Source organism: Diadema antillarum, unplaced genomic scaffold (genome assembly GCF_040938485.1).
Source record: "Diadema antillarum isolate AM-2024a unplaced genomic scaffold, OU_Dant_1.0 seq00000481_RagTag, whole genome shotgun sequence".
Classification (NCBI taxonomy): Eukaryota; Metazoa; Echinodermata; class Echinoidea; order Diadematoida; family Diadematidae; genus Diadema; species Diadema antillarum.
This window is the reverse complement of record NW_027271445.1, coordinates 1,193,079-1,210,073: the sequence shown is the minus strand read 5'-3', so window position 1 is coordinate 1,210,073 and position 16,995 is coordinate 1,193,079.

Below are 16,995 nucleotides of genomic sequence, written 5' to 3'. Positions count from 1 at the left end.
AATGTTGCACTCAAGTGTGGTAGAGCATGTCATGAAGAGCTGTTCAGAACACCATGAAAGTATCTCACATGTCTAATTGTGGATCAGGCCATCAAGTACAGTATGTAAAGTGCAGGCTAAAAAAAAAAAGACTAACTAAAAAAACAAAAACAATTTTAAACAAAAACAAAGATGATGGCTGTACTACAGAGCCTTCCCAGTCACTACTTTCTACATCTGAATGCAGTTTTTTCAAGAAGGCACCAGTGTCTATGGGTGTGTTTGAGCATTATAACCCATTTAAAGTATTCCCTCAAATGCCTGAAACCTCCCATCCTTTCTTTTTAGTTTTATATATTACCTTTTTATATATACCATACATTATATAGAATGTGTATAATTATGAAAGAGGTCAAAAGTCAAGAAAAGTAAGGGTATGTCAGAATTACTTCTGTGACACACCATTCGCTTGGTGAAGTCTAAATATATTTTCAAAGAGACATAAAGTATTATAATAGACAAAAATAAAGATGCAGTGAACTATTTCATATCAATCATTTAGAAAGTTGTCGAAGTGAGAGCAATATTGCTGTACCTCCTGGGTACCATAAGGCTATTATGTACAAAAATTTCAGTAGCTAAAGGGTTAAACGTACCGTACCCATGCAAGAGGACCCTTTGAATGCTCCTAAGGCTGCGTTCACATAGAAGTATACTATTCGGGTATTCGGGGCTTGTTTTCGAGGGCACGCGAATAGCTTGAATTGAGCGATAGGGTTTCCTAACACCAGTTCACATAAGAGGGCACTATTCGAAAGTACCAAATAGCTGCGAATAATAGTGGGAATCGAGCTTGTTCGACTTTCTTGCAGCGTATACCGTCTCTCATTTATGAAACAATGACAATTTTGGTCTGGATTTGCCCTATAGCAAAAATAAGCATGCAGACTAACATTCTGATGCAGTTTAGAAATTGAGTATATGAATATAAGAACGACCCAAGTCCATGGACGACCATTTCGAGTAAACTAAAAAAAAAATCATATCTTTTTTGTTTGTCCAATAATATTCTATTTAACTGTGATGGGAAGGCAACATTGTATATATACAAATTAGAACATATATTATTATGACAATTAACATTAACATTAATTGTGGAGAGGCCATTTTGTGTGATGGACTTGGGTCGTTCTTTGATTCATATACATGATATTCTGCTATAGAGATGAGAGAAGGATGAGAGAGGGCGCTATAATATGAATGTAAGAATGACCCAAGTCCTTCATTCTTACATTCATATAAGATTTAACTCATTTATTTCAGGCACTTCCGGGGGTAATTAGGATTTATCATTTATACACAAGATGAGTCCATGCGTAAGCTACAATTTCCCATGTCAAACTGAATTTGGCCAAAAATTGGACTTGGGTCGTTCTTATATTCATATACTCAATTGTTAATAAGATTTGCTGGAATGTAGGAGGAAGAAATCCTCACTGCATGAGATGGTGAGTTGACGGTGCGGGTGATGGTGTACTGGGTGCCCGAATAGCGAATAGCGAATAGCGAATACTTCTAGATGTGAACGCAGCCTAAAGCACACCAGAATGTAACATACTGTGCTAAAGTGGACCACTTCCCGATGTGGTCCAAAAGCATACTGTAAACCATACTGCACATATGTACTGTGCAAAAGGCACTCAAACCAGGGAGGTGGGAAGTGACCTCCCAGCTCAAACGCAAAGTGGTCCAAAAGTGTACCACACCAGAAGTTGATATGAGAAAAGAGTACATTTTTACAATGCATACTACATCATAACAGGAAGATCTGACTCTCTTAGATCAGGAAAGCTTTATGTAGCATACAGGTGCACAAGAGGAATGACCCTGTCGCAGTAAAATGTGTGACCCAGACTTGAGTCCAAAAATAACTTTTAAATGAGGTATAACTATCTAACTTCTTCTTTCTATCTCTTTTCTTCTTCCTTTTCTATTTGTTTTTTCCTGTAGCACTCAGAGACATTTCATGTGATAATGCGCTATACAAATGTTGTGAATTATCATCATTGTTATTAATCTCCACAGAGTCCTTGAACACTCTTAAGGCCCGTTCTGGCATGGTGCAGTCAGTTTGGTTCCGTTCAATTTTGAGTGCTCAAACACGGCCTCGGTCTAGTGAGGGTCACAAATTCCATAGCCTGATGGTTTCTGGAAGGAATGATTCCCTGTGAGCTAAAGTTCGGAGACCAGTTTAATTTCTTATCATTTAAAATAAGCTTGCAAATACACTCTTCAAAAAATTGCAGCATCTGCACAGTATTCAAAATGGCAGCACAAAAGCAACAAGCAAGCAGTTGAGAGTTACTGCAGATTATACATTTGTCACAGCAGGAATTATATGGTACGGTATTTAAGTTAATATGCACATGACAATGTACATGCAACATTACATATACACAGCCCAGTAGCCGCAAAAACGCTGTGTGGTCAGGCTACATTGCACATAAACCTTCTTATAAGAGCCACATGGGATAAAAAGTTTTTGGTTTGCTACGTAACTCAATGATCACTGGAAACATCTTTAGAAGCATAATGAATTCAGTCCAGATTTAATAGATTGACTACCCTGTGGATACATTACATATCAACGCAACTAATTGAACTCTCCAGACTCAACAGGATTGGACATTATAGTCAAAAGGTCCTCTACAAGTCTTTGATAACAACTTGACTTACTGGGCATCATCATGGGTAATTCAGGTTTATTCACTAAAACAATGAGTGTGTTCCAACCTTTTGCTGTTCAGTGTTCTATGACAGAAAGAATTGGTGAGCGCAGTTTAAGCACCCTATAAAACAGATTAATTATAAGGATAGTAGATTCGGGTTGATACGCCTCTTCGGTGCTTTTGCTGACATATCTATTATAGTCCTCCAACTTGAGGTCAACGTTGCCGTGCTCCATTTTATGAAATGTTGATAGCCCATTGACTTTGTGACAATCAAGACATTTGGATAAAGCTTGAGATCCATGGAAAAAGAACTTACCACCAAGTAGTTTTCTTGATTAACAAAGTGGTATATAAGTGTGAGCAAGCTTGAAAAGTAGAGAAAGGTACGAGATGTTGACAGCATTGAACAAAGTTAGCTAGACTGTGGACACACACCCACAGATCAGGGGAGACAATTTTACATAAAGATTTGGCCAAAGAGAGGCTAAATTCTCAGTGGCACATCTAGAAAAAATGTGTATTTTATAGACTATAGTTTAGGCCATTATATTACTGATACATTTTACACAAATGTGACCCGCTACAACAAAAAGGTCCTAAAGTCGCGCACGGTCGAAGCCGTAAAAATCGAGTTTAAAGTCAGAGCATTAAGATTGGTCAAAACTTACGATTTTCTGATTTTGACATATTATTGGAGTCTAACATGTCTTCTATCATCTGTCAAAATTTTGAAGCAAAATGATCAAAGGAAAGACCAAAAAATAGCGTTTTTCTGAGCCATGTTTTTTTGGCCTTTCAACGAAGCAGAAACTGGTTCGAAAATTTGGATTGAGCGCCACCGATAGGTTCCGCCCCTAACAACGACCAGAGTGATCTCATTGGTCAGTTTGCTGCTTGCTGTTAACCGAAGCGTGAAGCTCGCACACTGCCCAGTCGACTGGTGCGTGCAGGCGGGGTGCGCTATGCTCAGCCGCTTCTCACATCCTGGTCACTGATTGGTTGGTGAGGAGACCGCCGACGCTGATGTGCTTGAATGAACTCTTCGGGGGTTGCTAGGGCTTACCTTCTATTGTCCAGAGGTGAAAACTAACTTGCGTGTCCCTTGATCGCGATTGCGTCGAAAGGAAGACTTTTAGGGCGCTTTTCTCGAAACAGTGATTTCCAGACGTTTAGACATGCTCTCTTTTAAACATCGATATCTCCGCAGCCGATTATTTTTATAAAATGTGTTATATATCAATTTAAAGCAGAAAGATTAGGGGATTATATCATGCAATTTTCAAATAATCGACCTCTTCCGACTTTAGGATCATTTTGTTGTAGCGGGTCACAAATGGTACTCATGTTAAAATCAATGGGCCTTCCATGCATTGACAGTTGATGTTCAAAATGAAAATGGCCTGTTGAAATGTGCCCAAGTGATCATGAATACAAATTATGTACTTAAACTGTTGAACATAAACTCTACTTAATTCTAACACTAATATAGTTACACAGAAGTAACTTTCATGTTTCGCCTGCAACTCACTGAACATCAATGTAACTGTTATGACAAGATAGAGTAAATTACAGGAGGGGATGTTTCATGAAGAATTTAAGTTGAACTCACAAGGTTAAGATCAAATTACCGGTAAATGGTATGCCATATCAGTTTCTCTTTTCAATTTTGTTTTCAGAATCCAAGCTTTAAATTGTTATTAAAATTTACAGGAAAATAAAATCTTTTGTCCCTTGATCGAAAGAACCGTCTGTATCTGGTCATTGGGGATATGTTCCGCCAAGACATTGGGCCGAATGCATAAAACAAGCAATTGCTTCTAAGCAAAAGCACAAGCTCGTCTAGCAAAAGGTCTAGCTAAAGCAATTGCTTTAATCCATATTCATAACCTTTTGCTTGTGCTTAATACCTTTTGCTTGACCCGTGCAAGCAATTGCTTGCGTTTTCAACAAAAGGGACGTCACGCCTGTGCGAACACTTGAAGAACAAAGGCCAGTGTGACAGCATGTATTTGAAAGGGCACGTGTGTGCGGAAACATTTCCTGACATAGCAAAGGAGCTATGAAATGACACTCGTAAATGTACACACAGACACACAGACACATCTATACACACGTACTGGCTGATTCTCATCACTGCTTATGGTAGCCCGGATCTGCCAGATCTCACATGGAGAGAGGTCTCCTTGCTCTCCACCGAAGTCAGACATCCTACCTGTTTTTCATCACATTTTGCGTGCTAACCACTGTGACTGGACATTAACGTTGGTGAAACGAAAAAGTTTCTTACACTACTTAGGCCATCGATTTTGGCCGCCGCATCGATTTTTTTACTATTTACTATTTTCAAAATGGCGCTGAAAATACCAAGAAATTCATAATTCTCGTCCCAGCCCGCTCTCCGCCCGCATCGATTTTCAGTTGCCGCATCGACTTTTTTGATATTTACTATTTTTTCGGCCGCCTAAAAACACAAAATCGACAATTCACCTACCAATCGTGATGTGTACGCGTCCTCTATCTTAGCTGGAGTGCAGCTGTAGCTTCCGTAGTGCGTATGTAATAACGCATGCATTTATCACACTGCGAGCTCGGCAAGAAGGAATGACCCACAAAGCAGTCGAACTGTAGTTGGATGGGCGCGCGGGCGCGGGCCTGGGCTGTGATGTACAGCGCACTCGGTACGTCGTGAACGCGATAGCGGCAACATCTTTTGCGAACGATCGCTGATACTATAGTATTCCACTTATATTTCGCACATTGTTCGTATTTTTCCCCGTTTCTCATATTTTAAAGGGATGAATTGTACTGTACAAATGCTTGTGAGGATTGTATCGAGTTTACATTTTCATGTCATTGTGACTATGTGCACGTGTGTGCAGTGTCGGAAGGTACGGTGCCAGTGCAGTGGCCGTGCCGGCCGCGTATTACGTATAATTATATGCGTGTCTGTAGCTAGCTGCTAGGGTCCCCATCCCCCTGGTCTGTCAGCTGTCTGCACGCACGCATGAACACATTCGAATGTGTAGAGGCCCAAACACTGCTCTGTTAACGTTGCATCTGACGGCGATGTATTGTTCTATTTTGAAGAGAAAATGAATGCGCTTTTCCAGCAAATGTAGAATTATTAAATGGGTGTATCTACAAAATAAATAACTTTTCCACGGATTCTGGTTTGTCGTATTTCTGCGGAATACTTTTCTTTACGATGTAAATTCACGGACACGGCCGTGAGTCGTATCACCTGTAGTGTGATACAATCAATTCATCATCCAAATGATGAGTGATTATCAAATGTCTTTTTAGAATATGAAGAAACATCTTTAAATGTTTAATGCTATAATGCCATATCAGTATCATTTTGACATCCATCTGCAATTGTACCAGCCAGTTTCCAGTTGAATGTGCTACAATTGTACTGTGAAGAGATGCAGATACAATATACCAGTTGTGTGGACACAAAAAGTCACAAACACCAATGATAAAGCAGTGTTTTGAATATCATGGAATTTATTTCAGTCGTACATTTGTTGATAGAATGTTTTATACCTGTTTCAATTAATAGCACAATACATCAGAATTGCAAGTACACTGGTATCAGAAATGCCATTACAACACTAAATACCAGTATTAAGATGGTCATTTTCCCTTGACATCTGTAGTGGAAAGAAAAAGCAAAATGTATCTGCATGCATGAAGTTTCATTTCAAGTATGGTACATATTACATGTATATCTATTTGTTTGAAAATGCACAGAGTGCAGGCAAGACATACACTGGTGACTTGGGATCTGGTCTCTCATAACACAGCTACCAGAGTGATATTTCATTTCATAAATTGGATATAGAAATAGTAAAGCCATCTCTCGTTACCATTCTCAGAATTACTGGACGAGAAACACATATTACTTTCATTTTGACAATCCTCGAAAAAATAGTAAGATATCAAATAGTAAGGACCTCCCTCATCGCCTTGCTCAAAAAACCCGGACGAGAAACTACTTTCTTTTTTTACTTGGCCTTAGGAGTAATTTCTTGTAGATTTACACCACTCCTGCACAAGTGCAGTCTTTCTTTTATGGATATGAATATTTTATTTTATGAATATGAATACTTAAAAGGGAACTCCCAGTTAACGTGAGTTAAGCAAAAGCTCTAGCTCATTGTACAGAGCTTGGAAAATCATAAGCAATTGCTAGCAAGAACAAGCAAAAGGTATGTTTTATGCATACATGTTTTTAAGTAAATGCTTGGTCTCCAAGCAATTGCTTGCACTCGTTGCAGGTAGCAAGCAATAAAATTGCTTGTGCTTGCTAGCAAAAGCTTCTGCTTGCAAGCAATTGCTTGTTTTTATGCATACGGATTCGAGTTAAAGGCTAGCACAAGGTGAAGCAATTGCTAGCGTTTATGCATCCGGCCCTATATGTCTGGCTTCACGTAATCTCCTCCTATCATAAACCACACACAGCCTGCCATAACTTTAATTTCAATAAGTGAATCTCAAATCTCCGATACACTTAAATTCTTTGTAAAGTGACCCCCAGGAATTACTTGACTGTAGACAAAGTCAAAGACCTTTGTGATATGATACTGTAGTGTCTCTACACTACGAGTATGACATGTGATATGTGCCGGCGTACAAACAGGTGCAGTAAATTATAAGGAGTAAACGTTAGACCCCCTAGATCTAGTCCTTTTTTTTTTCTTTCTTTCTTTTTTTAATACATCAAACATGGGAAAAGCAGAGTTGTTGGCCATTGTGCACTAATCTAGTCCAGTACAGATTACAGCACAGACGCAGTATTTATTTGAGTAGTGCCACTGCAAGTGCAGTCCCAAACCATCAAGGAGAGAAGCAAGGGCCACGGCTAGCCCTACACTACTTACCGGTACCTACGTATCTGGGGCATCGCCGGAGCCCGGGCGGCAGGCAGGTTGGGGCGCTAAACGTGTCGGGGTCGCGCCGGTGCGGTAAGTACAGGCAGTGCAGTGCAACGCCACTCTGTACTAATGTTAGATTCGATGAGCTGATGAATAGCCGTGATCGTAAGAGTTAACACGCTAAGTTGGCAGAATGTTCCAATCGCTTCAGCAAGAATCAAAACCGTAGCTAGCACCACTGCATCGTTTTCACCTCCAGACCTACAGTAATTATTTTGTGTAATTATCTGCCAGCGTTTTTCCGCAAGCATCATCAGCGTTCGGTTTTTCTGCAATGGGTGATGCAAGGTCTGTGCATGCGCCACGGCCAGTAGGGATGACGAAGATTACGCAATCGCTTGGAGGTGTATCAGTATGGAGTAGTACGCCATCCACTGAGTGCCAATCTCCGCAGTGTCTGTTCCATCCAGCCGGGCGAAATGTGCAACATCATCGCAGCAGCTGGTGCATGGCAAACCAAGGAGGTAGAGCACCTCCTTGGGCAAACAAGCTCCCCACGTACTTGTGTACATTATACAGTGGCGTATCTAGGGGGGGGCAAGGGGGGCACGTGCCCCGGGCGCCACTCCTTGGGGGCGCAAAAAACGAAAAAAAAAACGAAAAAAAAAAGAAGAAGAAAAAGAAAAAAAAAAGAAGAAGAAGAAAAAAGAAAAAAGAAAAGAAGAAGAAGAAGAAGAAGAAGAAGAAGAAGAAGAAAAACGCCCGGAAAGGGGGGGGGAGGGAGAATGGCGGGGGGGGGGGGGCAGAAAACCAAATCAAACAAGATAAAAACAAAACATGATGATGACGCGGACAAAATGACAATGTTTATTGTGTTCACACAATTAAGAATTCCATGTTCTGTCAGCTGAAATACAAAAATTTTCGGCTCGCTCGCTGCGTTCGCTCGCCAAAATTTATACAAATAAAGAAGGTAAGAACAAAAGGTGATACTGACGTGGACAAAATGATAATGTCTATTGTGTTCACACATGTCATTTTATATTTAGCAAGCAAAATGTTTCACGGAGCAGCGGCTGCAATTTCTTTCGTTCTGAAGCGATCGCCAATTGGATCAAAAGAATGCGCAAACGGTTTCGAACATACGGGGGGGGGGAGGGGCGCAAAGAAATCAAGCAAGATAAGAACAAAACGTAATGATGACGAGGAAATATGCAAATTTCGGCTCACTCGCTCATACAAGTTAGAGTATTTTTTTCAAGTCCACAGTTTGTTGGTATAAATCGTTATAAGGCCGTCACTATTATCTTGATTAGGATTGTAAGATTAAATAAGCAAAAAATGACAAGAATTCAATGTTTTGTAAGCTGAAATACAAAAAATTTCGGCTCGCTCGCTGCGCTCGCTCGCCAAAATTTATCCAAAAAAAAAAAGAAAAGAAGAAGATAAGAACAAAACGTGACGATGACGCGCACAAAATGATAATGTCTATTGTGTTCACACATGTCATTTTATATTAAGCAGGAAAAATGTTACACGGAGCAGCGGCTGCAATTTCATTCGTTCTGAAGCGATCGCCGATTGGATGAAGAGAGGACGCCAACAGTTTCGAACATAATTATGTGGGGGGCGCAAAAAAAACAACAAATCAAAAAAGATAAGAACAAAACGTAATGATGACGCGGAAATATGCAAATTTCGGCTCACTCGCTCGTACTAATTTAGAGTACTAGTATTATAAGTCCTCAGTTTATTGGTATAAATCGTTATCTATAAGGTCGTCACTATATCTTGATTAGAATTGTAAGATTTAATAAGCAAAAAATGACAAGAATTCCATGTTTTGCCAAGCTGATATACAAAAATTTTCGGCTCGCTCGCTGCGCTCGCTCGCCAAAATTTATCAAAAAAACAAAAAAGAACAAAGAGATAAGAACAAAACGTGATGATGACGTGGAAATTTACAAATTTCGGCTAACTCGCGCGTACTAATTTAGAGTACTTTTGAAATTCCTCATGCAGTTTGTTGGTATAAATCGTTATCTATAAGGCCGTCACTATATCTTGATTGGAATTGTAAGATTTGATTAGCAAAAAATGACAAGAATTCCCTCTTTTGTAAGCTGAAATACCAAAATTTTCGGCTCGCTCGCTGCGCTCGCTCGCCAAAATTTATCAAAATTCATTACATTTGAATCACCCTCAAAAGACCCCTTTAAAGTGCTTGAAAAAGCATATCATGTGGACTTTGTTTAAAGTCCCTACCGAGATGGGGTTGGGTAGGGGCGCAATTTTCGCGCTTGCCCCGGGCGCCATTTTCCCTAGATACGCCACTGTTGGTACTAGATTAATACAGTAGTACACGGAGGACAAAGTAATGAGGGAGCAGTCAACATCACCTGGTTGGTGCGGTGTTACCATGGAGGTACTAACTCTATGGTGTTACTTTACACGGTGTAAAACACCGTTGTCTTGCAAAACGTGCGTGAAATCCTAGAGCAGGGTACAGGTGGTACTAGAGAGAGAAAGCACGGGAGATGATAAACTTATGCTGGCAATGTTACATCATTCACAAGGACCACGTTGCGTAAAATGTTTCTACTCTCACGTGCATCCCTGTACAGGCCCTCAAAAAGAGTGAAGTAGACGAATGACAGTGGCGGATCCAGGGATCGAGGGGGATGCACCGGGCCCCAGTTTTAGATCTGAGTGATTCCTCAGTGGTAAAATCGAGATAGTGTCAAAAACGACAAGCGCAAAACTTTGTGATTTCACCGTTAGTTCAACGATTTATGTGGAAAATATGACTCGCAATCATCACACGATACACTGCACACGACATATTTTTAAAAACCGATCGACAAGGGGAATGAGTATTGTTATAAATATTATCGCCTGATTTTGCCCTCTGTGCTCTTTATGTAAGCCTATAAAAGTGGCATATACACAGGAGAATGGAATATCACACGTAACCCCTCGTTCATTTGTGATAGGCAAGATGATTACATGTAAAGCTAATTTTTCGTATTGTTTAAACGAACAAGCAGAAATGTCATCTTTTGAGTAGTGCTACCATCACCTTTGGCACAGTGAGAAAATCCTGTGTTCACTATAGCAATTTTAACTCTCGAATCGCTTTTGATTTCATCTGAAGAGGAATAGTTCGATTTAGAATGTGAGATAATTGAGAGAATTTTATATCAGTCAGAAAAGTGCAATCGTTTCTTTGATTAGGCCTATTAACACGTGTTTGTGCCAACCTGAATTTTGGGCTTTAAAAGTGTTAAGCTATGAAATAAAATAAAATAAAATAAATACGATATAAAATTGGCTTTGGAATCTCTGCAATGTTATTGTCATGCGTTGATTTTTACCGATCCACACTGAGCCGGGCGGCGTCCGGTGATATAAAATCCGAATGCATGGCTCAAGTCTTATCATAGTGTTGTAGGTGTCCCGGACGCATGATGGGGAAAATGGTTGCATTTCATGAATTTACAGGCACGTTTTATAACACAAATGATACACAGGCCTATTCATGGATCAGTGAGAATTGGATGCTCTACAGCAAAAAAAAAAAAAAAAAAAAAAAAGGTTTAAAGGGTGTGTACAGTTCTGGTCGAGGTGAGGATTTAGCTTTTAACGTTTTGCGAGATATTCAGAAACCACTCTATGAGATGTTGTCAAAGAGCATGCAGTTCTAAGGGGTATCAAAAGTTTATTCGATAAAAATCGGTTTTGAAATGGCTGAGATATCCAAAAACAAGGTGAAACAAAGAGATCCTAATAAAGTTGTGGCATGTCGCCTTTTATTATTAGCACTTTTTTGGATATCTCAGCCATTTGAAAACCAATTTGCATCAAATAAAAGCTGAATCCTTCTTAGAATTACATGCTCTTTCATATTTTATAAGAGGCTTTTCATTATCTCACTTAGGAATGTTCAAAACATAAATCCCCCACCTCAACCAGTTATACTGTACAGTCCCTTTAACTTTGGAACACTCTAAAACCCACTCGCTGCGCTCGTGGATTTAAATAGTTCCAAAGTTAAACTCGTGCATCCAATATTCTCACCGATCCACTCTGTCCTGTGCATCATTTTGGTTGTATAATAATAATCCATGACACTAATACTACACAAATCATATAATCCTATATAGTTAAAACGGGTGCTGTTCGTTATTCCGAAGGTTCGCTATTCCGAAGTTTCGTTTTTCCGAAGGGTCGTTAATCCGAAACAAACAAATTCCCTATATACCTAGAGGTTCGTTAATCCGAAAATGAAAAAGGGTTCGTTAATCCGAACATTAATTGTGGCGTTATTCCGAAGGTTCGTTATTCCGAAGATTCGTTAATTCGAAAATGAAATTCGGAACGAGTCTTCGGACTAAAGAGCCTTCGGAATAACGAACCTTCGGAATAACGAGCTGTATAACCGTTAAAACAGGTCTCATGTATTTTAGTTCATTAGATATGAATCAAACATTCGATGTTTATTGTTTGTTTGTTTGTATACAAACCGGTTAGAGAGTTGCTATGGCAGTTGATATCGTCACTCTCTTGTTAACATGACGCGAAACTTTTAAATTCTTAAAGTTTCATTAGTCATAGATTATCCTATTTTAATGAAACTTTTACCTTTCTGTTAGTATGATCTCTACTGCTGTCATCTTGATCCTTGTCGTATTTGATAGCTGTTTATTTCTTATAAGAAGTACTATAGTAAGAATCTCAATGTAAGAATCTCATTGGACAGTATAGGCTTTGATGATTAGGTGTACGTGTGTGATCACTGGTGTATAACGAGAGTAGGAAATCAGCAGGACTGATGATGTACCAATCATGTTGTGTGAGCGTAGTGGTGCATATTATGCAAGAACATGAGAGAAAGAGCGAGTGAAAGTGACAAAGAGCGAAAGGGCTTGTGAGGGAGGTGTTGAAAGAGAGAGTGTGAATACCGAATCCTGCCCACCCAGCAAACACATAACTTTTCAGAACGTTTCCTAAACGTGTTTTTGAGGTTCCGTACGTCTTCGATAAAAATTGACGTTTTTAAAACGCAAACATACAACGTCAAAGTTGGGACCATGCATGGAGCTACTTGTTTGTAGCTCCATGTCGGGACTTAGCATTTCCCGCAAAGCACAGTTTTTTGAAAAACGTTTTAAAACGTCAATGGACGTTACAAAACGTTTTTATTATGTCTGCTACGTCTTCGTCCTTTATAAACGTCCACAAAACGTTTTTATTAGGTCTGCTACGTCGACTTCATCTTTAATGAACGTTTAAAAAACGTTTTTATTTGGTCCGCTACGTGTTCGTCATTGAATTCTTTATCATGAATATTCATGCATATTCATGAATATTCAAATAAAAAATATAAGATTTGAAAACTAGTGGAAATAGATAAAAGACATTGAAATCTAAAGATTTATGCTGGGTTCAAACTTTCTGTGTTAAGAATAAACTTACCTACGTTATTGTTCAGTTATTCACAATTTCAAATTGTGTTACGAAGAGGTATTTTCATATGTTATAGGCCTAATCAAGGTGTGTGTGATCTAATTTTAGCAGCCATGTCTTCATGCATTACAACATTTTGCTGGTATAAAAGAATGTAATACAGATTCATCAATTGGGAATAGGATGGATAGGTATAGGTGGTAGGACATTAGGAACAGGTTAGGATAGAATTATGTAGGATTAGGATTAGGGTACATTAATCCCAGATTGTGCCTGTATAATCTCATAACTATCCATTTTTTTTTAAATACCCCAAAAAAAGATAAACATTAGACGTAGGTTTTCTGGACGTTCTGGACGAATATGAAAGGTTCTCTAAACGTTCTGAACGGGTCATAAGACTTTTTAGACGTTCTTAAAACGTTTTTTGAACGTTCTTTAGACGGTTTTCAAAGGTTTTCTGGACGTCCGCAGAACGTCCACAGAACGTTTTGAATATTCTTAAAGGACAAGTTCACCCTCATAGACATGTGGGTTGAGTGAATGCAGCAATATTAGTAGAGCACATCAGTGAGAGTTTGAGCAACATTGGACAATCCGTTTAAAAGTTATGAATTTTTGAAGTTTCTGCTCAGTCACGGTTGGATGAAAAGACTACTATAGCTTGTGATGTCACATGAGTACAACGATATAAAGAAAGAATAAAGAAAATTCAACATACTTCCATTTTTCTCGCATAACAAAAGAACACTCGACTTCTCTCTTTCAGAAGACAGGGGGAATAATGTTATTCTTGACATACGTCAGTAGCAAGTCGAAGAAAGATGCACTTTGTTCAAAAAGTAAAGTTTTGTGAATTCTCTTTTTATTTTCCTCGTATAGTTGTACGCATGTGACATCATACACTCATCCAGCAGTGACTGCGCAGATACTTAAAATGTTCGTAACTTATGAACGGATAGTCCAATTTTCCTCAAACTTTCACTGATATTGTGTTCTACTAATATTGCTGCATTCTCTAAATCCTTATGTATATAAAGGTGGACTTGTCCTTTAAAAGGTTTTACTGACATCTATAACGTCCAAAAGGTTCTCTGCAGGTCCTTAAAAATTCCGAAAGGTCTTATTTATTGGTTTTTTAAAAACGTTTTTATAACGTCCATTTGAAACATTTTAAATCCGTTGAAAACCTTCCACAAAAAGACGTTCGCATCATCTATGTTTTTGTTATAATGTCATGTTTACGGCCTGCCCAGTATGTAGGTCTATACTCTCTAAAAAAAAGTGAAAAAATCGAGTGAAAATATTCACTCTTAAAGGAGTGAATACAAAAAAGAGTGAATTTAGAGTGAAATTGGAGTGAATTTTGAGTGAAAATGTTCATTTTCACTCATTTTGGAGTGACCTAAAGAATCACCCGAAGATTTTGGAGTGACCCCTGAGGTCACTCTAAAACGAGTGAAAATTAACATTTTCACTCAAAATTCACTTTTTTGTGTGTGTATTCGCTCCTTTGAGAGTGAATATTTTCACTCGGTTTTTTTTTAGAGAGAGTACAAGTCCTGTCGTATCGTATAAGACCTCGTGAAATAAATGTCACGCGGTATTTTACATGTTTCTTTTGTATGAATGCTTGTTTTGTAATACTTGTCTCTTTTACGATGTAAACTATGAGCAATTCAGTCGTATGACTGCGAGACATGAATACTTCAATAAAATACCATTTATCTAGTACAATCGTTTTTAATCATTACTGTTTGAAATTGAATAATGTTTATTCTATTTCCTTCATTTGAAGTTCTGCATAGGCTACATGAACTCTGAGCCAATATTGAAGTTAAAGAAACTTAAAACAACGTGTGATGTCATCAATACCTGCTCCAGGCTGGGGAGACCATGGATTCTGAGATTACATCGACACTTTCAGGGCGCAACGGCAAGCGCAATTGCACAAGTATAGGGTATCACATAAACCGCTGCAAATTTTGTAAAATATTACCGAGTTTAGCCGCGCCCGGCCGTCTTTTGTAACAGCTGTCTGTGCTTTTAGGCAAGACGTCTGAGAGAAAGTTCATAGTGACCTGGATACATTTTGAATCTGCTGAACCCGTTTTAGTTAAGATAGGCCTATAGATTATACTTCACGAAGGCATTGTTGAGACGGTTAACGGAGAGAACAGTGTCATTTTATGGCCCATTTCACATCCTAACGCTAATTCTGTGCACCATATGAGCAGAAGCGTGTACACGTTTTACTATCCCTTATTTCTCTTCGGACGAATGGCAACACGTCAATAGAGCTAAAAGAGCGCATTTTCCCGATTCAGCATGACCTGAACCAGCGAGTCATACACAGAAGTAACAAACCTATTCAGTGACACCGTTTTTTAGTACTATTCTATCGAATGCAGCTATCCGGATTTCGTCGAGAAAAGGAACTCCGAAACTTTAATACATCGCATACGAACCCAACAAGACCCTTATCGAAGCTAGGGCCAAGGAAAAACGCTCTTCGACGCCAAGAACGCCACTGACGAGGACAGAAGAAACTTCGAAATGAGGTTAAGGCGGTTTCGTATTTGAAGAAAAGTAAAAAAAAAAAAAAAAGAACTTTGAAAAAAAGAATTGTATATCCATCATCCTCATGAGCATGTGCAGTCAATGTTTATAATAGGCCCATGGATCTAAAACATTGCATTTTGACATTCTCCGGATCGAGAACAAGCCGTATGAACAGGCTGAACAGCGTCATCTTGTGACCTATTGTATATAATAGGAAGGTGTGTTCCCTACATACGCAGCTCACTAGCTAGCTAGGGCCGCGATCTTCGTAAACATTTTTACGATCATCATAATACTACTGTACTGTACGTAGTAATGTCCACACAGTTGAGTTGTAGAGACCGTACTTTGTAGAGCTAACGGACTTTGGAGACCCACTGCAGTCACAATTAGTGTCTGTAAAAACTTTCTCACAGTCCAGGCTATGTGAGTATTCTCCTGTAGTAGGGAAATATGTACCGTGTAAATGCTATTTATGTCCATGTAGGTTATTTTGCTGCGCTCAAGTTACTCTAGCCTGCAGCAGACCAACAACATGGTTAAAGGTCAGTCCCATACCTATATTATTGCGTAAGTGTAGAAATGGAATACCGGTACAGTATTCTCACTCGTTGCTGAATCAGCTCAAAATAGGGATAGGCCTGTGTGTAGTCTGAGCAAGATCCAGAGTCGTACTCGTAGTGATAACGTCAAAAAGTGAAATGTTATGAAATGTCATTCGTAAAGTTATGAAGAGAGAGAGAAAGAAGGAAGACTAAACTTACAAGAAACTTAGAAACCACACGAACACATGACATGGATAAATTTAGATGTGCTTCACTGTGGGATAGAGCTGTGTACACGTAACGTTAAGAGTCAAGAGTACAGAGACTAGCTAACGAATAGCTAGGGCCCAGCAGACCAGGCCAGGCAATCCCAGGGCAGGGGATCATATAACTGCGACCAGCATGAACGTTCACGTTCAGGCTACAGATAGAAGGATTATTGGTCTTCTTGTTCTTCTTTTGTTGTTGACTTCCTTTATCCCAGTCCTGCCTGGAGAACTGTGTTTGATTCGCAGAGAGAAATTTTAGCGATACACTAGATCTAATCGTCATGTACTAATAATGGTCAGGAGTCGGAGCCAGAGACAACAGACAAGAACCAACAGAGGAAACAAAAGCAAAGAGTAGGAGAGATAAGGAAAACACGGTTTAATCTTGCAGCAGGTATGAAGAGGTTACAATGTCATCTAGATAGATGAACGAATCACATGCATATCAGCAAGGAAGCGAAGGGAGTTGATGTGGAGAAACGCAGATTCTTCCAGGGAAATATTGGGGTCACTTGTTCCGATGAGTATCAGGCTGGTAGTTAGTGTGACTTGCTTGTCTAAGGGT